This window comes from Schistocerca cancellata, chromosome 3 (assembly GCF_023864275.1).
Source record: "Schistocerca cancellata isolate TAMUIC-IGC-003103 chromosome 3, iqSchCanc2.1, whole genome shotgun sequence".
Lineage (NCBI taxonomy): Eukaryota > Metazoa > Arthropoda > Insecta > Orthoptera > Acrididae > Schistocerca > Schistocerca cancellata.
This window is the reverse complement of record NC_064628.1, coordinates 804,100,254-804,123,719: the sequence shown is the minus strand read 5'-3', so window position 1 is coordinate 804,123,719 and position 23,466 is coordinate 804,100,254. Positions and strand designations below refer to the sequence as shown.

Below are 23,466 nucleotides of genomic sequence, written 5' to 3'. Positions count from 1 at the left end.
CCAACATTCAGTACGCTGATCTTGGTGTAAGCTGTATCAGGCCTTCGCTTCCCCCCTCCAGGCCCCCTCTTGGAGCACGTGATCCTGCTGCTGCCAAGAGCCTCGCCTCGCAACGAGCACTTACGTCAACTCTTGCCAGTTCAACAGGCCGCCGGGCAGCTCTCTTCAGTTCGCGCCGCAACGCAGCAGCTACAGTTAGACCGGCTGACGCACAACCGGAAGCGTGTCCAGGTGAGTTCAAATGCTGACTTGTGCGTGAAACGAGGACAGCCGGCTTTGCCTACGCCCACTGGGAATCATGCTACACTGCTGAATTATTCGATCATCTACTCTCTAAAAAAAAGCTGCTTTGCCGTTACGCTATAAAAATAATTAGATGCAGCTTTCAAACCTTTCTAGCGAAAAATTACTAACAGAACAGCAAAAGGCCTCTTAATTACCAAAAGAACAATCCCGTGTGAACTGTTCCGCATCGTCAATTCTCCGGCGAAAATACCAGCCTGCTTCTTAAAATTCTGTTGAATTTCATCTGTTATTTCACAGGACGTTTTGTGCTATTGTTTATTACACACACATAATTTACTCGTACATGAACTACTAACTGTTTGCAGCTTTCAAAAAGTTTGTACCAAGAAACCATTGTAACGAACGGCCAAAGAGGCAGCCACTGTTCTTATCGTCCGTGGGACTCTTGTAGCACAACACCCCCGATTTTATAAATAGGTCTTCCTGTAAGACATGTAAGCTCAAATACGCACGCTGAGAAGTTGTAGAATTGCAACACTCATGTCACTTTCTATATATGGACTGCTGGAATGTTTACAGAAAATCACCGGAACACATTGGTTTCTCCCGCTATCATTTTTTTATCTTACTTTTCCATCAATCTTCCATCTGCTTCGTTATTTCGAGTGAAATGTTTGTAAACATTTCGACAGAAAACTCGTCACGTTTCTGCAATCATTAACAAAAAAGAAACAATCACACAACAAAGTATTTCGCTCAAGTTCATCATACTGCTTAAATGCTCTTTCAAATTTATCATCTTCCAACAGAGAAACGGCTGAGGTTGATTACCTTCTAGAATATTGACTGTAAATTGTAGCAGTAGGTAATCTTTTGGTGTCTTGGGCATATTGCGATACTTGCTGAAACAGTTGTGAATGGGGAACGAGCATGTAATTCAAAATCAAGTCTTGTCCCGACAGGCATAATTAATCCGTTATGCTAACCAGGATTACAGTCTGACGCATTTATATGAATCACATAGCGTTGTTTCAAAGTGTGGGGCAGAAAATATTCCTAACGTCTTTCTGTACCCACATTAACTTTAATAGATGTTTTAAAACGTCATTCGAAATTGCCTTGAAGGTAGACTAAACTAGCTTTGAATGTACCTACACTGGTAACTTCTTTTTCAACATCGAAAACGGGAGGGATTTCAGTTCCGGTAAGTGTTAAGTTGCAAATGCAATATAATCCAATTTGAGAAATATGCACATCAATCCCAGAACCTGCTTTTATGGTGGGACTTTCTTGATGGATGGATGGATGAAAACATGGCGAATCCCTGTCAAGAAGTGGATGATACCACTCATCCTAGTTCGTGGATGCCAACTACTCCGAGTTAAGATCAGTGGTCATATTGGCTACATTTATGTGGAGGCTAAGGACAGCAGTTGCTTACAGTCATTCGTTGCTACAAAATAATTAACCTTTGATTTTTCATGGAGTTTTTTTTAATCATCAATGTTTCATGTGGCGGTCATTAAAGTGTTGGATGCAATCGTCACTGTTGAGGGTGGGGGTCGGGAGTGAGGGGGGGAGTCGTCTGTATGCGCTCACAGATTGCCAGTAGTTCGTCACTTGTGATTTCTCAGTGGCATTTGTTTATGAGTACGGTAAACTCTCTGTGTTACTTGTTTCAAAGGCTTAAGGCAACCTCTCCCATCAAGTGTACACGTGTTGCGTTGTAGCTAACGTTAGTGGCTTCAAGACGGTCCTGTAACTTTTCATTTTCGATGGACAAATACGAATCTGTTTTTGTGAAGTAATTGATACAATAAATGACAATGGGGATTCAGGGGCCAAGGGGATAATATTGTGGCCAAATTTTGTAGTTACTAAAGTTCGCGTATACTGATTAGTCAACAAAGAACTTAGATACTGAATGTGATTATTTTCTTTTGTGGTCATGTCAGTCTTTCTATCTTTTAATTCCTTAAAGCTCCTGAAAGTTCATAATAAAATAATAATACAAAGTACTTACAATTTGTATTTATTGAGGGAAAAGTGACATAAAACTCTAGGGTCAACTGAATTTTGAAATATGGATCTTCAGATTTCGATTCTGAGATAATCAGTTGGAGAACCTCAAGAAATGGGTCTTGGCATTTGTCCGGATACACAAACAGCCCAATTACGAATTTTCGTTTGCCCATTTCCCACAAATAAATGACTTGAGAATATATCAACAATGACAATGTCTGACTATATATCAACAGTGTCCTCCCAGAATTTCGTTGCAATCGAAAAATCGCTGTATCTAATTACACGAGAAATCTGCAGAAGTCAGAATACAAGATTCCATGGAAATCACGCAATAAAATAAAATACTATCAAAAGAATGATGAAACAGTTGGTTAGCAATGAAGCGTTTGGAGACTGTAAAAAGAATGGGTAACTTAACGAGTGATGTCCGAATACGAGGTGTGGCTAGAAAAAAACCGGACTAGTACTGATGAAACAATAAAACGAATGCAATAAGGCTGAAAGTCGCGTGGCCTGTCAAGTGACTCTCGCTCCGCCTACTGCTCGAGTTTCATCTGCCTCCTGCACTCAGTCTGCCCGTGGCGTCTGTTTTAAGTAGTTGACGTTTTGTCTGTGCGTCGGAAAATGTTGAGTGTACAGAAAGAACAGCGTGTTAACATCAAATTTTGTTTCAAACTAGGAAAATCTGCAAGTGAAACGTTTGTAATGTTACAACAAGTGTACGGCGATGATTGTTTATCGCGAACACAAGTGTTTGAGTGGTTTAAACGATTTAAAGATGGCCGCGAAGACACCAGTGATGACACTCGCACACTTTGTTCATGTTGAAACTTTCATGAAGAATCTGCCTAACACTTTCCTTGTCAACTCCTGTTAACTGAGACACTGCTCTGATTGTTAAACGGCGATCTTGTCGAACAAGTTTACCGATTTTTTCAATGTTTGCATCAGTTTTTGCTGACAATGGTCTGCCAGTGCGAGTGTCATCACTGGTGTCTTCGCGGCCATCTTTAAATCGTTTAAACCGCTCAAACACTTGTGTTCGCGATAAACAATCATCGCCGTACACTTTTTGTAACATTACAAACGTTTCACCTGCAGATTTTCCTAGTTTGAAACAAAATTTGATGTTAACACGCTGTTCTTTCTGTACACTCAACATTTTCCGACGCACAGACAAAACGTCAACTACTTAAAACAGACGCCACGGGCAGACTGAGTGCAGGAGGCAGATGAAACTCGAGCAGTAGGCGGAGCGAGAGTCACTTGACAGGCCACGCGACTTTCAGCCTTATTGCATTCGTTTTATTGTTTCACCAGTACTAGTCCGGTTTTTTTCTAGCCACACCTCGTACAGTGCGTTAATCTCAGGATGTGTAGCTGGAAAACTATGTGAACGAAAAGATTTGCTTGAAGCAACGGAATGCAGATTTGGATGAGAATGAGGAAAACAAGTACGGGATTGCATAAATTGGAGGGGGGAGGCAATGAACACGCGTACTAACGTGAAACGTGTGACAACACACAAGAAGAGCAGGAGGATTAGGAAATCACGGTAATTTCGCTTCGCTGTTAGCTTCGTTGTTATAGTGGGTCAATGCCATTTCCTGAAACTGATGATAAGGTGCGAAACTCAATAATAAACAATTTGAAACACAAAATTCTTGTTGGAGGCTCTAAGCAAAACACTGCAACAACTGCATTTGATAGTTTGGATAATATGGAAAACGAAGTTACGAAATCACAGACCAAAAGCCAATGTAAAAAAAACAACTCTAAGAAAGGCAATACAAATTTACTAACTAAAAACTCGAGTGAGTTTTCGTTACGTCGATCTGATTCACATGAAACATTCGATCCTTTAAGGACGGAGACCCTGCGTAAACACTGTCTCGTGATGACACACGACCTCGACCAGCATGCTGAAGATTTTCTGTCTGTGGAATAAGATACTATATCGAAGTCAAAATAATGGCCTGTCGATAAGTGACAACCAGGTTGAAGGTCAAAGCTATTTATATGTGGAAGTCTGCGCGAGCTCTGCTTCGTTTACTGATCCAAGGCTGGCTCGTGCCATCCCGTTCAATACGCGAAAACTGCTTTCGTTTTTTTCTCAGCAGTTCTGCATTCCCTTTTTTCCCAATGACTTGTTCGCCATTTTATGTTCGTTTCTTTCACTCCACTGCCTTGTGGCATACGGAAGCAACACGAGTTCCAAAGACTTAAATGTCAGCTTCTTGAGCCTTTGTACCCCGATAAGCAATTATGAACTGTAGAGCTCTCTTTACACCGGAACGAACGAGATAGACACTGTGTACTTAGAGCCACGATGAGTAAAACTTTGATATTCAGAGAGTATTTCTCGTATTTTGCAAGGCAAGCGCACTAATTTTTGACAAAGTAAGCACAATAACGGGGGAAAGGAAGAATTCGGGTGAATTAATTTCTACGTAAACGTGAAATGTGTGGCGTACGTATTTTTACACTTAACTGCAGCTTCAGCTTTCCTCAGCATTAGTCCAAAACTTTGTACGTATGTCGGTTCACGCTTTTCACAAGCTTCTCATTACAACTGAGCAGCAAATATAAAAGAAGATCACTAATCACCAACATTACCCGAAGAAAGGCTATCACTTACTTGCTAATTATTAGCAACCGGAGGAATTTATGTTAGTGATTCTTTCGCATTTCATGAGCTGCTATCTACCAGAGTTTTTGATGTCTGCAATGACATGTGCGGAGCACTTCCAAGGATTCTATTAAAGTAAGTATAAGGAAGGTAATGCCAAAAATATTACTCATGAAACGTGAAATGTACATACATACGACCTGTCTATATAAATGACCTGCCACATAGAGTACTCTATAAAATTTGCTTATAGTTTATTAGAAGACAGATAGTGTGATTCCGGATAATCATTTTTATATATCATAAAAATGATCTCTTAACGTAACAGTAATACATGAGCAATATAATTACAGAGACCAAGAACGTAAGCAACGAGAATGATAAGGTTTTCCGTATATTTTTTTAATTGTAATCACCACAACGCCTGCATATTCGCCATTTGTTTACTTTCAGGAAAATTTGCGTTTTTTCTTTTTAATAAAAAGAATTAAAATAATTTATCTTTTCTTTCGGCTTGCTATATATCTTTATCGTTCACGCCCCACGTCGACAATAACAGAAGCAGACAAAAAAAGTGCCAAAAGAACTAGAGCCAGTGGAACACAAAGTGAAAGGCGAACCGAACACGATCGCACGCAGGTCACTCAGGCGCGGCTAGCGTTTACACATGAAAATTCTCGTTCGCTGTTGCTCATTCTCTTATATTTGCTTCGGTGTAAAGGCGGCTTAAGATTTAAGGGGGATACGTGGAACTTCTCTGACACATCTGCCAGACGGGGTGGCAACAGGAAGGGCATCCGGCCACTCTCTGCAACTAACGACGCCAAGTCCATAGTAACAGGGCCGACCCCGCGTTGAAGTGGGACAAAGGCCCAAGAAAATGATAAATGATAATGGAGACTATTTATTTACAACTTACGCAACATTGATGTGTGTCTCAAAGTTTTACTGTCCTTCGAAGTACTCAGCGATGTGGAAGTCTTGGGATACCCTTGGCAGCGCCAGTTGTTTTGACTGTTCGAATGGAGTGGTCTATTGCCTGATGAATGTAACAGTTCTGAAGCGAATGCCATGAAGCGTGCTTCCTTCGTCATAGGAATCTTCTTGAATTCACAAGGGCTCACGTCCGGGGGGGGGGGGGGGGGGGTAGGTGGTACAGCACTTCCCGGCCTCTTCGATTGAACAAATCTGCCAGAAATTGCGCCCTGGGCCTCCGAACTTTGTCCTGCAAAATGATGGTCTGAAGGAAACTTCGCCACTTATTTCTCTAAGCTAGTTGCAGGCCTCTTCCAAAAATGAACAGCTTACAGAAAGAAGCGACGACACTTTTCTGCAGGACCCGGCCATCATTTTGCAGGACAATGCCAGGCGCATATGGCACAAACTGTGTCTGATTTGCTCGATCGACGGGGCTGGAAAGTACTGTACCAACCACCACACACTTCGGACTATGCCCTTGTGGCTTCAACTTGATTCCTAGGATGAAGGAAGCGCTTCATGGTATTCGCTTCAAAACTGTTACAGAGATTCGTCGGGTAGTAGATCGTTCCACTGGTACTGCCAACACAACTGGAGTTGCTAAGGGTTATACACAAAGCTGGTGACTACTTCGAAGGAGAGTAAAACTTTCAAACATGTATCTGTCTTGTATAAATCGTAAATAAATAGATGCCACTATTAAAGTTCCAGCTCTAGTATTTCAAATAGCGGCACTCACCAACTGCCGACGGAACTTTTGCGTCGTCTGCTAACACACTATTAAAGTTCCAGCTCTCGTATTTCAAATAGCGGCATTCACACCAACTGCCGACGGAACTTATGCGTCGTCTGCTATCATCTTGAGTTAACCTACTATTGTCGCGGATAGTCTTGTTACTAAAACTAAACTGCGCCCGAAAAGGCCGTGAAGTCCTAACGGTACCGACCGGCCGCCGTGTCATCCTCAGCCCGCAGGCGTCTCTGGATGCGGATATGGAGGGGCATGGGGTCAGCACACCGCTCTCCCGACCGTATGTCAGTTTCTGAGACCGGAGCCGCTACTTCTCAATCTAGTAGCTTCTCAGTTTGCCTCACATGGGCTGAGTGCACCTCGTTGCAAACAGCGCTCGGTAGACCGGATGGTCATCCATCCAGGTGCTAACCCAGTCCGACAGCGCTTAACTACGGTGATCTGACGGGAACCGGTGTTACCACTGCGGCAAGGTCGTTGACATAGTGTTGTTACAGTAGTGAATTTTGTGTCGCCTCCCTTTTTATTGACTGTTTTCTTTGCTTTCATGATGCATTGCGAGCGCGGATGTTGCATGTCGTCTTGATGCTACATTTTGTAGTGCGCTCTCACGAAAGAGACCAAATATCTGAAAGGTAAAAATTATTTGAAAACATATTAAACTGAAAATGCCTGCAACGTGCACAAATAAGGGCACCGACATCTAATAAAGTTTTTCAGTTTTTAATTAAACTGCTTTAACAGTAAAATAGTTTTACTGGCGAAAAATTAACTTTGGACATATGGATAAAGCATAAGGGCGATTCTGTTCACATCAGTACGTAAACTTTGTCTACAACTTTGTCAAGAACAACCATTCATAAATTCAATTACTGTTACTGACGCCTTATAGCTGAGGGTATATTATCACTTTTGGGGAATATTCATGTGTTCTACAACGGCGATCCTGCATAACCTCAGTTTCGCCATTCAGTGCTAGGCACTGCCGCATGATACGGTGTGGAGGTCCAGTGTGGGTTGCCCCCCCCCCCCCCCCCAAAAAAAAAAAAACAGTATTTTTCAACCCGCACAATATCTTTCTTCATTTTGCATACTTACTAAAAACTAATGCTAGAGAAATTTAGTTGCTTGGAGAGAAAAAAAATAAAAAAAACCACCACACACACACACACACACACACACACACACACACACACACACACACTGCGAATCTTTCGTTCTCCAGGGTTTGAACAATTCAGCCTGACTATTTCTCATTAAAGCAGATTTGTACAAGGTCTATGGTGCTTATTTTGTATGGTGTATTGCTAATGGCCCTCTAGTCTAGTGGCCATCGCTTTCCATAGGTGATATTAGTATAACCCGATTACGTGGTTGGGCTTCGCGCTCTACCAGCCCGCGACCGTGAAAAATCTGCAGTAACACGACGCTCTTATGCCAAATCGCAGCAGATACATGGCAACAGTGGGGCGGAAGACGTCCCACTAAAGACAGCGGCTTTGTTGCAGGCTGCCCCATTCTACTGTATGCGACGCGCAATATGCGTCAGCTGCTGTGGCTGCCTGTGTTGCTGGCTGCGCTGCGGCCCACAAGCAGCATCAACTTCCACGACATCAACGAGTTGGTGATCTTCCTCACCAAAGCGCTGCCCGGCGCGATCCACATGGCTGAAGCCAACAACAGCGAGGAAGATGGCCCTAGCATGCCAATGACGGCCAATAAGGAAGAGAGGGAGCTCATGGGCCGCTTGAAACAGGTAATATTTCTTTCTGGTTCGAGATTTATGCTAGCTATATCGTAGTTGGTCACCATTAAGTGTTGCTCATTGTCGGCGCAAGCCTTTAGACCTGCCGACACTTCGGCAACTTGGCTGTCAAGTATATCGCTTTCAATAGAACTATCGAGTGGAGTGGCGCAGTGGATAGCGCAACGGACGACGGTTCAAACCCGCGTCTGGCCATCCAGATTTAGGTTTTCCGCAATTTCCCTGAACTTCTGCGGCAAATGCTGGAATGGTTCATTTCAAGAGCACGGCCAACTTCCTTCCCCATCACTGACACAATCCGAGCTTGTTCTCCACCTGCAATGACCTTGATGTAGACGAAACATTAGACCCACTCTTCCTTCCTTCTTTTTTCAATAAAACTGTATTGTCTGCACACATTTCTCCTAGTTCGGCAGATCCGTTCATCTGCCATATTTAGTTGGAACAATGCACCATTGCCGCTTCAGGCATACACTTCGCCATGAGTACTACTGTACGCGTATCTTTTTCTATGCAGAAATTGATATCTGGTCTATTTTTCATAAATGTTACTCGAATCAATTTGACATGCTAATGACTACCCCGAACCGTTCAGAATATTTTAGGCCATTTGGGAGAGTTCCGAATTCACTTTGGAAAGTCCTCACTCATGCGCCAAAAATACAAATGGTGTATGATTGCCCTCAGCGAATACGTCACAATGTGTATTTCAATTAAGTAGATCGGTTCATCAAAGCTTTTTTAAAACCAGTTTTAAGAAAGATAAGCTTTTGTTGGATTCTTTATGTAGACGTCGACTCGAAATATGAACAGTTAAATGATGAAGCAAACGACTTGCCATTTATTAATGTAGAGTGATGTACAAACATTGTTAGGATTTGACACAGTACCTTACTCTGAATCTCTTCTCCTGATGTTAGGAGACAACGAAAGTTAAAGAAAGCCGGAAAACACTCTAAGCTTTCATCTGGCTAACGATAGTTACCATCTTCCTGATGCCATCTTATAACAAATCAAAAATTTTAAATACACAATAAGAACATGTGGCACGTAATAGTTCTTGTTTCAAAATTAACATATTTGCCAAATTGAAATTGTGGTTTGATCTTTGAGGTTCATGTATGCCCAGTTTAAGAAATACATGACTGTGTCACTATAAAAGACGTTGGTTGCTATAAGAATAAACTGCGCCGTTAACAGAAGTGGCTCAAAACCAACTTTAAATGAAGACAAAGGATACTGCTGTTTTTTCATGTCTATTCCTTTAAAATCCTTGAAGAATTCTTATAAAAACGTTACCACAGCAAAAAGAAATGCGTCCTGGGATTTTCATTGAGGTTCGCAAATGACGCACGTAATTAGCAATTTAAACTACGTGTTCAACCGAGTGCTCTCTTCTTGACACGATCACTCCCATAATAATGCAATGAGGATTTTTGTTTCCAGAGACAGTTGTGAAATCAGTGTTTTGTCTACAGAACCAATGGTTTCCATGTGGCTGAGAGATGATTCTGGCCATAAAAAGTATTCATGAAAATTTGGCTTGATTAATTGGTATAAAGCATAATATAACTTAAAGAGTTGGACTGAGGCTTGATTTTTATAAGACCCATTTGCTGCCGAAAATGTCAAGGAAATCAATTCGCAGGGGTCAGATATGTGCAGGTGCTATGAAGACGACTTAATGTTGTGGTAATTATTATAAACAGTTAATGTCCGTCCATACAACAAGAGCTGAACATGCTGGGGCAAGCCATTTACTTAGAAGAATATTTGTACTCATGAATGTAAATGTTTATATGGAACGGGTCTTGACATTGCCTGTATGTAGACAGCTGATAAACAGTTCTGCTTAAAGTTAGATAAATGCTCTGTTTGAAGTGAGGCAAACAAAAGATCTTTAAGAAGTAGCTGTTTATCCAAAATATACATAAAGTACCTCTCATTATTAACAGGAGTACATTAGCTCTAGTCATAAGTTGTTGTTAGTATACCTTAGTCCGCCCCCCGTAGATGAATGGTCAGCGTGATGGATTGTCAATCATCTGGGCCCGGGTTCGATTCCCGGCTGGATCGGGGAATTTTCTCCGACCAGGGACTGGGTGTTGTACTGTCCTCATCCTCATCGACTGCAAGTCACCGTAGTGGCGTCAAATTGAAAAACCGGCACCCGGCAAACGGTCTGCCCGACGGCGGGGTAGGGGGGGGGGTGTCCTAGCTATACTATTAAATAAATAAGTATACTTTACAGAAATAGCCTGCAGTGGTTGCTTCTGCCCATCCTTCAACATTGAGATGTTCTAAGCATATGCCAGCAGCAATGCCTCTACAGAGGAGTGAGACAGAGCACAGGAGAATACCTGTACAATACGCCATAAAAACACTATTAATGCTTTCGTTCGCTTCCAACAAAATTGGTCGTTCCGGAGTAAGCACACATTGTTCCTTCAGTTTGGCGTCGGTCTCATCAGTATTTCCTACACTCCCTCAAACGAGCACCAAACATGTAATTCACAAACACAGCATTTCAATAACGAAGCCGCGTTCAAACGGATTACTTTCTAAACGTAAGCCTGGAGAGCACCTAAATACTGTCCTCTTTACAGATTTAGTCTCCCTGCTTCAAACACCCAATGCCAGATCAAATCATCGCCCAGCCACTCAAATTTGATTTTTTCGTGTTTTCTATAAACAGGGCGAACAGGCTTAGATGGTGGGGTCATGTTACACGCATGGGAGAAGCAAGGTTACCCAAGAGACTCATGGATTCAGCAGTAGAGGGTAGGAGGAGTCGGGGCAGACCGAGGAGAAGGTACCTGGATTCGGTTAAGAATGATTTTGAAGTAATAGGTTTAACATCAGAAGAGGCACCAATGTTAGCACTGAATAGGGGATCATGGAGGAACTGTATAAGGGGGGCTATGCTCCAGACTGAACGCTGAAAGGCATAATCAGTCTTAAATGATGATGATGATGATGATTCTATAAACAGTTAATGCGAATTTCGGAACGCTTGCTTTGGCAAGGCCAAGCCTGAGTTCCTGCTCTATCCTTGTCTAATGACCTCGATGTCGACGGGATATTAAATTCTGATATCCTTCCTTTTAAACTATATGCTGTTATTACTGTTGCTCTCCGCCTCCTCCTCCTCCTCCTCCTCCTCCTCCTCCCCCCCCCCCCCACCACCACCACCACCACCATTAATACTACTACTACTACTACTACTACTACAGTGATATCTTGTTAAAACGACACACACGTAAATAAGCTCTTCACTTCAGTGCCGCGTAAATCTTCCATGTACGTAACTTCCGTTTAATGATTCTGGGACTCCTCTTTCCAGCACAAGATGCTGGTTCAAATGGCTCTAAGCACTATGGGACTTAACATCTAAAGTCATCAGTACCCTCGACTGAGAACTACTTAAACCTAAAATAACCTAAGGACATCACACATTTCCATGCTCGAGGCAGTATTCGAACCTGCTACTATATCAGCAGAGCGGTTCCGGACTGAAGCGCCTAGCCGGCGTGTGTGGCCAAGCGGTTCTAGGCACTTCAGTCTGGAACCGCGCGACCGCTACGGTGGCAGTTTCGAATCCTGCCTCGGGCATGGATGTGGGTGATGTCCTTAGGTTAGTTAGGTTTAAGTAGTTCTAAGTTCTAGGGGACTGATGACCTCAGATGTCCTATAGTGCTCAGAGCCATTTGAACCTTTTTTTTAAGCGCCTAGAAGCGCTCGGTCACTGCTGCCGGCCAAGATGCTGGCTCTACGTTTTTCGAAAAGGTCCTGTGGGGTACCAGAAGCTGGTTAACAAGTAAAGCGATTTATCAGGTGGCGCTAGGAAAATCTTCGGCTGTTATTAACAAACGAACACGGTAAATTTATCTCCTGACTTCCAGTAGTCTACCACATGCATCTAGCAGGTGAAGTACCCCAAAATCTTAACAAAAGTATAGTGACAGAACTTTTCCATTTATGGGATGTAACCAATGCACCATCCGTCCAAAAGTTCAGGCAGATTTTATTCTTGGCGTATATAAGCTACATCAGCGCAATAACTGTACACAACATATGTGGATTCGGCTAGTTAGTTGTGAGCAGGCAGTGTTACGTAGTGGATGTGCAGACATAACGCGTCAACGATGTGTCACAAATCGCAGAAGAATATCGTACCTAAATCAACTGTTCAAGACATTATCCAGAATATGCAATGATTGTTCTGAACATCTGGACTCCCGAACAAAAACAGCGACACGTGGACGTCTGCCTCGACTTGACTGAAATCCAAAACGAGGTCAGTTCTTTCCTAGAAAAAAATCGTCATTGGTGGCAACACCGTGTTATAAATGCGAACCTTCCAAAAAACGACAAAGTGCACAAATTAACCTGAAGGGTCAACGCTTTGACGACATAACCGACATTATAGCATATGCGACAGGAAAAACATCTCAACGGATGCCTATTCTGACAGTACCAAATGGTTCTGTGCGTTGTACTCAAGTGTAGTGTGGGGTGTGAGAAAGACAGTACAACATGTGAAGCATTAAAACCACTATCTTCACTGACTATTTTTTATTAATCCAATCTCGAAACTTTCTGGACAGATGGGGGGTTTTATAGATTCATTCAACGGACATGCAAAATAAGACAAAAACTCACAACCCGAAAGCGCTGCTGACGAAGAGATGACGCCAAACCTGAGAAGGGAACCAAGTTGACTGCAAGGAGCAGAGTACGTTACAACAATCATGAAAATGAAGATTAAGAAGGAACAGCACAACGTGCTTATTCTCCACAACACCAGGGAAGATGGGCAATTCCCTGATAAAGTCCATGCTGTCGTTGCCACTTATTAAGACATTGCTCTCTTGTCGAGTTCCTCGGTCGTCGTTTGTTTAATGCTTTTTCTTTAAGAATGCTCACCACGCGTGCTGACGAAACATCCGAAAAACTGTTAATGAAACGTCGGCCTAAGATCCCGGCCAACGGGCAATACGCCAAAGAAATATTAAAAATCTGGGTGTTATTTTCACGAATTTAAATAATGAGGCCATTTGGTGAACGGCACTTGCAGCAACGAACTAGTGTTGATCAATGAAGGCAACTTGACGTGGTCACATACCCGCTCAAGATTTAATGAAAGCCAAATCACTACCGCGGCCAAATGCGTTGCTGGGCACGTGCAACCATATACCTCAGGTTCCCAGTGTGAACTGGCGATAAAATGTCTTAGGTCTTCACTGGGTTTTCTTTATACGCTTGTGACAGCTCTAGGCTTCTACGAAGAAACACAGCTAGAATTCTGCGTGTTTGTTCCTTCCTACAAATTTACATTTTTCGCTATTAAATTCTGTACTTTATTTTTTTAAACAAAAGACATTATTAGATTCATTGCTAAAATGTTCCTTTACGGTATATGTTAATGGAAATTTAACAAAATAGTGTCAGACAGTAGTGCGTTTTATGATGTCATCCACATCTCTTCATGAACGCACTATAACGCACGAAACAGGAATCTTACAATGAAGAACATAATATTTAGGAGACCATAACTAGTGACATGGGCCGGGCAAATGCCCAGTGGGCAGGACATTTATAAATGGGCATTTGTCCAAAGCATTTAAAAAAAAGTACTTTTTAAAGTTTTTACTGCTAGAATGTATAATTTAACAATGTTAGAAGTTAGTAAATATTTACATTTAAATATAAATGTCATTGATTGCCTTTATTACTAAGAACGAAAAGAAAGAAGAGAGAAGAGTTTTTCAACTAACATTCCAACTGGCTGTACCAAGGAAAGGCGCATGTTCTTGACAGCTGCTTATCCTTTACAAAGCCCTTTGCATTTTTACCAGTTCTACTCTTTTCTTCTTCTCCCCCCCCCCCCCCCCAATCAAACGCACCGCGAACGCAGCTGTGCAGTGAAAAGTCGGTATAAAGAGAATAACACTGTCCTAAACAGACGGCAAGTGTTTTTTGACAATAAATGTATGGTTAAATGTTAAACTGTTTGCAGAAAATCTGCGATTTTTGGACTTGTGGAATTGGAATCTGCACGTGACTCATCACTAATTAAAATAATTATGGATAAACTTTTTTACTATTTTTTTGTAGTAGTATAGTATAAGTAAAATTACTACCTACAGGCTACCTACTTAATATAAACCATACATCATTTCAAGAATTACTTTTAAACTTGAGTTTTTTTATTATGTACTCCCAAGAATTGACATCATTAAAATGTATAGGTATGTTTACAGTCCAATTTATTTCCCCTAATAACATCTCCCTAACTCTAAAGCAACTTTTTCAACTTGGTTACTCAACCACTATACAAGTTGTGTTGCAAAACGCCTTTTCCAATACAGAATACCAATTCCAAATTTTTTATAAGCGCCACTTATCAATCTTTAAAATACACAAATGCCCATCACTTATGAATTTTGAGCATTTGCACAGGCATTTATCCTGGGCACTCGCCTCAACTTATAAATGCCCAGGCATTTTACATCACTACCCGTAACATCACAGCAACTGTTACAGGTATTAGATTATGTTTCCCAAACTAAACGTAAAGCATCCTGATCAGCGTTTACTATTTTTCTCCACAAATTTTAATGACAACTGGTTTTTCCATTTATTCATCATCAGCTTTTCCACACAAGCGACTTATCATTTGGTGCCCACTCTCCCCTGTTTTCCCATGTACACGTTCACAATTCCCGCCCTTCTTTTTCTTGTGGCAGTCCAGGATTAGCCTTAGGGCCTCTTTCGGTATCACCATCTCTTCCTCGGCCTTCCCACAATTATAGATTTATTACATTGCTTGTCAGGGGATTCTCTGAGCTGACATAGGGAACACATACTCTTTCCAACCATATTTCGTTGGATTACTTTTTCAGTCGATGGCTTCACCACTAGGGATTTCCTTATTTCTTCATTTCTTATTCTGCCAGCTTTTCACTGGTCTAAGGAACGCCATTTATGATGCTTCAAGTTGTGTTAAGCCTTCCAAATATTAATGTCGAACTTCCTGCTCCGTTTAGTACTGTGGGAAGTGTCACGACTATCAAATTTCATCTGGGTCTCTCTTCTAGTTTTACCCTTCAGTTTTCTTATCACGCCACATATGTTGATGGGTAATGATTTTCTTATTTTTGTCACATCCTAGATACTGGAAATGGGACGCCTATTATTATGTTGTTATATTATTGATGATTATTTTAGTCCTTATAGGGTAATTTCCATGAAAGGCCAGAGTCAGTTTTCGCTACTGCTTGTGATACGTACTGTATACAAATCTTTTACTTGAGCGCCTCTGGCGACCTTTCCAACGTGGTGCCGTCAAGTGGCACCTCGTGTCGCTTGGGCCTTAAACCGTCCCCGATGGCAACTTGTGGAATATAGGAAACCCCAATCACAGCTGAGGAAGCTTTATTAATAAAGCGAAATGCACCTTATTAAAAATATGTAATTTTTACCACGCTTAGACTGTAAAAAAGTAAAACTTAAGTTAAAAATTGTTTGTACACGTTGATTTAAATAACTTTATGACTGGCGTTTCAGTGAGTGGATCTTAGTTCTTTCTTGAGCGCCACGTGCTGGGTAGAGGAATCTACAAACATATTCCGCAATCCACCGCAAGGTGCTCAGTTGACGGCACTCTATACCACTATCAGTCGTTTCCTTGCCAGTTGAAATTACAGACTGAGCGAGGGAAAAACGATTGTCTACATGCCTCCGCACGAACCCTAATTTATCGTATCATCGCGGTTCTTACGCGAAAAAATAGGATCGTTCTGCAGTCAGATTCAAATGCCTGGCTCTCCAAATTTTCTCAATAGTGTTCCTCGAAAAGAACGTCGCCTTTCCTCCAGGGATTCGCATTTGAGTTCCCGAAGCATCTCCATAACACTTGCGTGTCGGTCGAACCCACCGGTAACAAATCTAGCAGCCAACCTCTGAATTGCTTCCGTGTCTTCCTTTAATCCGACTTGGTGCGGATCACAAACACACTAGCAGTACTCAAGAATAGGTAGAAGCATCCAGTATGCAGTCTCCTCTACAGATGATCTACGCTTCCCTACAATTCTCCCAATAACCCGAAGTCGATCATTCATTCGCCTTTCCTACCACAATTCTCACATGCTCGTTCCATTTCATATCACTTTAAACGACCTCACTTTGTCAAGCTGTGCACCACTAATGCTGTATCCACAGGTTTGTTTTTCCGGCACATTAACTTACAGTTCATTACACCAATTATAAATTTTGTCAAAGGCATCTGGTTATCATCCTACAGTCAGTGATCTTTGAAACCTTCGAGCATCGTCAGCAAATAACCGCAGAGCGCTGCCTACCCTGTCCACCCGATCATTTATGTGTATAGAAAATTGTAGCAGTCGTATCACATATCCTTGAGAAACTCCTGGCGATACCGTTGTCGCCGTTGAAAACTCGCCGTCGTGGACAACATGGTGGATTCTATTACTTAGTCTTTGAGCCGCTCACATACTCCGTATGCTGGTTAACAAATGGAGTACCGTGTGAAATATACTGTTACATCCATAGTTTGCCGAAACCATGTACGAAAAGGGCAGGTCAGTTTCGCCCGAGCGATGCTTTTTGAAACTGTACCGATTCGTGGACAGGCGAAATACCCTCAGACTTCAAGAAGAATATAATAATTCCAATCCCAAAGAAAGCAGGCGCTGACAGATGTGAAAATTACTGAACAATCAGTTTAATAAGTCACGGATACAAAATACTAACGCGAATTCTTTACAGACGAGTGGAAAAACTGGTAGAAGCCGACCTCGCGGCAGATCAGTTCGGATTTCATAGAAATATTGGAACACGTGAGGCAATACTGACCCTACGACTTATCTTAGAAGCTAGATTAAGCAAAGGCAAACCTACATTTCTAGCATTTGTAGACTTAGAGAAAGCTTTTGACAATGTTGACTGGAATACTCTCTTTCAAATTCTGGCAGTTATAAGAGTCGAGGGACATGAAAGGGAAGCAGTGGTTGGGAAGGGAGTGAGACAGGGTTGTAGCCTCTCCCCGATTTATTCAATCTGTATATCGAGCACGCAGTAAAGGAAACAAAAGAAAAATTCGGAGTAGGTATTAAAGTCCATGGAGAAGAAATAAAAACTTTGAAGTTCGACGATGACATTGTAATTCTGTCAGAGACAGCAAAGGACTTGGAAGAGCAGTTGAACGGAATGGACAGTGTTTTGAAAGGAGGATATAAGATGAACATCAACAAAAGCAAAACGAGGATAATGGAATGTAGTCGAATTAAGTCGGGTGATGTTGACGGTATTAGATTAGGAAATGAGACACTTAAAGTAGTAAAGGAGTTTTGCTATTTGGGGAGCAAAATAACTGATGATGGTCGAAGTAGAGAGGATATTAAATGTAGACTAGCAATGGCAAGGAAAGCGTTTCTGAAGAAGAGAAATTTGTTAACACCGAGTATAGATTTAAGTGTCAGGAAGTCGTTTCTGAAAGTATTTGTATGGTGTGTAGACATGTATGGAAGTGAAACATGGACAATAACTAGTTTGGACAAGAAGAGAATAGAAGCTTTCGAAATGTGGTGCTACAGAAGAATGCTGAAGATTAGATGGGTAGATCACGTAACTAATGAGGAGGTATTGAATAGGATTGGGGAGAAGAGAAGTCTGTGGCACAACTTCACTACAAGAAGGGATCGGTTGGTAGGACATGTTCTGAGGCATCAAGGGATCACCAATTTGGTATTGGAGGGCAGCGTGGAGGGTAAAAATCGTAGAGGGAGACCAAGAGATGAATACACTAAACAGACACAAAAGGATGTAGGTTGCAGTAAGTACTGGGAAATGAAGAAGCTTGCACAGGATAGAGTAGCATGGAGAGCTGCATCAAACCAGTCTCAGGACTGAAGACCACAACAACAACAATCTTTTCGTAGACATACGCTTTTCGGTCTCTAGGAAATTTATTATACTCGAACTGAGAATATGTTCCAGGATAAATGCTAAGCTCTGTCAAGTGTAGCTGGCTGTACGCCGATAACATTGCCCCTAACAAATACAACATGTGTACTGACTTTTTTTTAATTTACGGAGCCTTTTGACGGGTACTGTTACAGGTGGAGTACCAGCTGGACCGCGTCGCGATGCACAGTGCGGAGGCGGCACGCCAGGCTGCTATGCTGATACGCACACTGCCGCAGCAGCTGCGCTTCGAACTACAACTGTCTGAGCTCGACAGGCTGCTGTCCAAGGTGCGCGTGGTGGACGAACAGCTGCAGGAGTACGTAATTAACGGCTGGGACAACGAAACCAACGGCTGGATCATCGAGCGGGCCACAATCGAGGACTTGGCGTTCAGCATCGTGTCGCACCGCGAGGGTTCCGTGCGGGCCGCACTCGACCGCCTGGACGATCTGCTCCAAGGCTCCTTCCACGGTTCCCCGCTTCTTATCAGACTCGCCCTCTCTATGCGTGTAAGTATGGATACCGTGCTTCTTCAGTAGACACAATGAAGCTCTCAACCAAAAGTCCGAGTACTAAACGTGGTCGGTTCTTCATTGCGAAGACAGGTTTAAAACAGCGTTCTACGATGTACATTATTCACCGTAGATCGAACCCTAATGTAAACAATGTTTAACACATGAATTTTTCATTGGAACCTGCTTTCTCTGCCCCGTGTGTGATCATGTCGTTCGTGTGCGACGCGAAAATGTGTGGAGTTCCTTCAAGTCCTGTAGTAAGACATAGGTGCAGAAAACTTAGAAAATATATAGAAACAGATGGTGCTTAACGTTTGCGAGAATATATATAAAGCGGCCGCGAGGGCATCGCAACTGCAGGTTAAAATACGCTAGCTATGACACTCCAACACAAACGTACCGTAATAATCGTATGTGGCTTACAGGAAGTATAGTCCAATGAGGTAACAAACTAGGAGAAATCCTTACTGCAACGATTACATCCGTATTAAACTTACAATGGACAGAGTGTCCTACGCAAGTCTCTTCATCCTTGCGTAACTTTAGTACCCTACATCCTCTCAAGCCTTGGTGTCCACTACAATGTTTACTCCCTGCACTTCCCCTCCAGTGTCCAATGACGAAAAAGTATGGGCAGACTCTTTCTACAATGGTGATAATGCTTTGGTGGGAATTCCACTCGCTATGGCCGCGCAAAAAATGAGGATGTTCGCTCAAGTTGTGTACAAAATGAAGGGAACTCGTCTCCATTGGTCCGAAGGCAGGGAAGCTCCGTCGCGGAAACAGGTCTGCTATCTAACCCAGGTTGAGGGAAGACCAACAAAGCGGTGGACCGGCAGTAGAGCGGCTGCACTCCTCTCTCCTTCCGCTTACCTCTTTACGTCTTCTAATGGCGAAACTGTCAACTACCACAGCAAATAAATGCTTTAGTAGGTGTGCACCCTACTTGAGCTTTCGCTCGGACGTACTGTCTACAAACTTACTTAGCGCTACTTTTGAGGGAGAAAATGAGGAACGGGAACGGAAGAAGATTCTCCCCTCACGATGACATTCGCGGGTAGCAATTACACAAAGGGTATATTTCACACACTGTTTCAATTAGAGAAGCAATATCCGGGTGTTACGACGTACGGGAATCAAGACTGATTATGTGTTTCATATTATATAAAAATTTTCTAATAACCTACCAGATGAAACTAGCAGTATCTAATGCTACAGTATAAATATCAGTTCGCCAAAATACGAATTAGAACGCTGCTAGACCGCTGAAATATACACTGATCAGCCACAACGTTATGATCAACGACTTGCTATCGATATAAACCCGTCTAGGCAATATCAGCATCACCTGGCGAGGAATGACTGCTTGTCTTACACACGCACTGTGCATACAATACCAACCACTGTGCAGAATGGGGAAGGCTCGCGATCTGTCTGAGTTTGACCGAGAGCATATTCTGATGTCCCGGGGGCTCAGCACGAGTATTTCGAAAACTGCGCAACTTTTCGGGTATCCGAGGAGTGCTGTGGTGCCTGTCTTTGTGGCGAAACGGGTTTGAGCGGCCAGCCCTTATTACAGATGTCGGACGTCTTAGGCTGGGCAGACTGGTAAAACATGACAGGTGGCGAACTGTGGCGGAACTAACATCAGAGTGTGTGAACACATACTTCACCTAACACCCCGAACGATGGAACTCCGCAGCCGACGAGCCATGCATGTGCCAATATTAACACCACGTCGTCGGCAACTACGACTGAAATGGGCAAGTAACCATCGGCACTGGACGTTGGTGCAGTGGCAGAGCCTTGCATGGTCTGATGAATCTCGATACCTTCTTCATCATGCCGATGGGAGAACGCGAATCCGTCGTCTTCCAGGGGAACAGCTCCTTGACACCCGTATACCCTTGATGACGATAATGTTTCCCGACGGCAGTGGTATTTTCCAACAAAATGGTGCGTCGTGTCACAAGGTCAGGTGTGTGATGGAGTGGTTCGAGGAACACAGTGGCTAGTTCCAATTGATGTGCTGGCCCCCCAACTCGCCAGATTTGAATCCAATCTAATACATCTGGGAAGTGATTGAACGTGGAATTTACGGGAATCGCGTGACTTTTGTTTGCAGATGTGGTGCCAAATCCCTACCACGGCCTCACTGCTTCCAAGCTACTACGAGTCGCCGATGTTATACGTGACATACCGACTATTAGATACGTGGTCATAATGTTCTGGCTGATCAGTGTGAGTAATTCCTAAGTTTGATCTTAGCCGGTGGATTATGCTCTGCACGAATCCTTCAGACCTTTGCCAGAAACACTGGGGAGAGGTGAAGAACCAAATGCCACTTTTTATGAACGCTGTAATTTGCTTTCGTAGTGCTATCACATTACCGTTGCATATTTTCTACTCTTGGAAAAAGGAAACTGATATTTCGCCCCGCCCCCTCTCCCCACCCAAACCCTCAAAAAAATCGTAAAAAAGGAAACTTTTCTAATTAATTGGCTTAAGCAACCCTCCGTGGTCTCTGAGCTAACAGTGGCATACGAAATCTATTTTCTTTTTTACTAATTTGAAATCAAATTAACACATTATGGACCATTCCAATGGTTGTTAAGTCATACGTGAGGTAGTTCTGATCTGAATACAATCTGCTATCAGAAGCAATCACTTGTCGCATTTTATCGCCTGAATCTTAACAAGGCTCATCCTCTGACATCCAGACTGTGTTTTTAGATAAAGTCGTGATCTTGTCGAGTCTCTGCTATCGACTGAAGATCAATGACTTGTTAACTGCCGAGAAGAATTATTATCTGTCTTTAATAAGTGCTGCAATACGCAGTACTTGGAATACTGAGATTATAATGAAAACCACACACGCTGACGGAACTGACGGTGAAGCAACCTTAACACTCTGTATTTATATTCCATAAATCTGCTATAAGAGACTGCAGTACATCAGGACGGAGTGGTAAGGAGCTTTGAACGCCGCGATCGAGCCTGCTGTAAACGGTGAATGCATGATTCTAGCCTCCGCAACAAGGTACAAGCTTCGATACCTGGCCCGTATGCACTACGCGCAGTCGCCGACTGATTAACACTCTCTAGTATTCAGCTGACTGTGAATATATGCATTTAATTCTTATATATACAGTCTTACCATACCATCTCAGGCTTTGCTTAAAAAAATTAAAAGTAAAGTTAGGGAGATGTATACAGTGATACCCGAAAGCCTAACCTGCTTTGAGAGAAGGTTGGACAAAGTTCATAACGTTACGTTAGCATTTATAAAGCGGTATGTATTCTATCGGCTGGAAATGTGCTTAATCTGAAAAACTGCTCATGGGTGTATTTTTTCCATCATCGCACTTTTGTAACAAAAAACGTCATTATAGCGAGTGACGCTGAGGGTGAAATGTGCGTCAACCATCGATGTATGACATCACAGAAAGGCTGAAAGGAAACAAATACAGTCAGTCGTCTTGGCTGAATCACGGTAATGATTAATACTGGATACATGCGACACGAAAGTATTCTCGTAGGCGGAACTGAAAAAAATCAAGTTGTTCTGTATAAGAGTGCACTAGTTGGACATGAATCGTAAGTTATGTGATCTCTCAGGTTTTCTCGGCATGACTGATTAATAGTGTGCTATAAACAATTTATAAGACAGTTCATTAGACTGACAACGGCAAAGGGGAAACCAAGCGCATTGTAAGTTAAATATTCGTTGGTGTGTTTCATGGTCACTTGACGTCATTTGTTTTGACAGTGGCGATCGCCAAAGCACACAAGTTGTGAAATTTGCGGTTTCTCAATTCCTTGTGAGATTCAGTCTATGTGCTTGCCTTATCGCTAAATGCGTCACACACAGATCAGTCGAGGAAGCGAGTTCCTGCACAGCAGCGGAAGTGAGTCAAAGTGAGCAAAGGCCGCCCGGAAGACGTTACCGGCGGTTGTGTAATTCCCTCTTCCCCCCCCCCCCCCCAAAAAAAACTTCCTGATACTCTTCTAGACAATTCTGAGACTTCGTAAACCTCGTGGGATTATGTCTTGGATAGTTCTTACAATTTTCTTTTACGTATATTACAATTGCCAATCTGAAACAAGGCGCTGTGAAGCAATTTAAGAACTACTGAGAGTTGTTGTGGAACATAAGGAAAACAACAGACACTGAAGAAGTAATTCTTATTAGCAGATAATAGCTGACATACTAAAAATTTTAGATGTTTCATTTTTGTCTCTGAAGTAAGAGGAAGGCAATGGAGAAAGCGTTGTCAATTCGTGAAGGAATGTGTGTTTGCCGAGAAAATCTTCGGAAGTACCTTTGTATTTGTACTACTAAATGTTTTCCCTCGTTTTGCTCGGTTTAATTATGGGAAGTACGATGTGAGAGCAGGGACACAACTAGTTAGTACCAAACTGAACGGTCATTTGTCGAAATTGCGACTGGCTGCGGTGTCATCAAATTGCTTTCTTCCTCTATATGGAGAACACGGTCTGCAGCAGATGCTAGCGGCAGCTATTGTTTTCTCGTCACTATCTCCAACGCAACACATCAAATAAAAAA

General features: G+C 42.5%; 1 protein-coding gene and 1 pseudogene across 2 annotated transcripts in view; both read right to left on the bottom strand.

Annotated features, from left to right (window-relative positions):
- The window catches only part of LOC126175863 (E3 ubiquitin-protein ligase Ubr3), a 281,912-nt gene that overhangs the window by 141,806 nt on the left and 116,640 nt on the right, over positions 1–23,466 (bottom strand). The window lies entirely within an intron of this gene.
- Positions 6,994–7,111, bottom strand: LOC126177704 (5S ribosomal RNA; annotated as a pseudogene).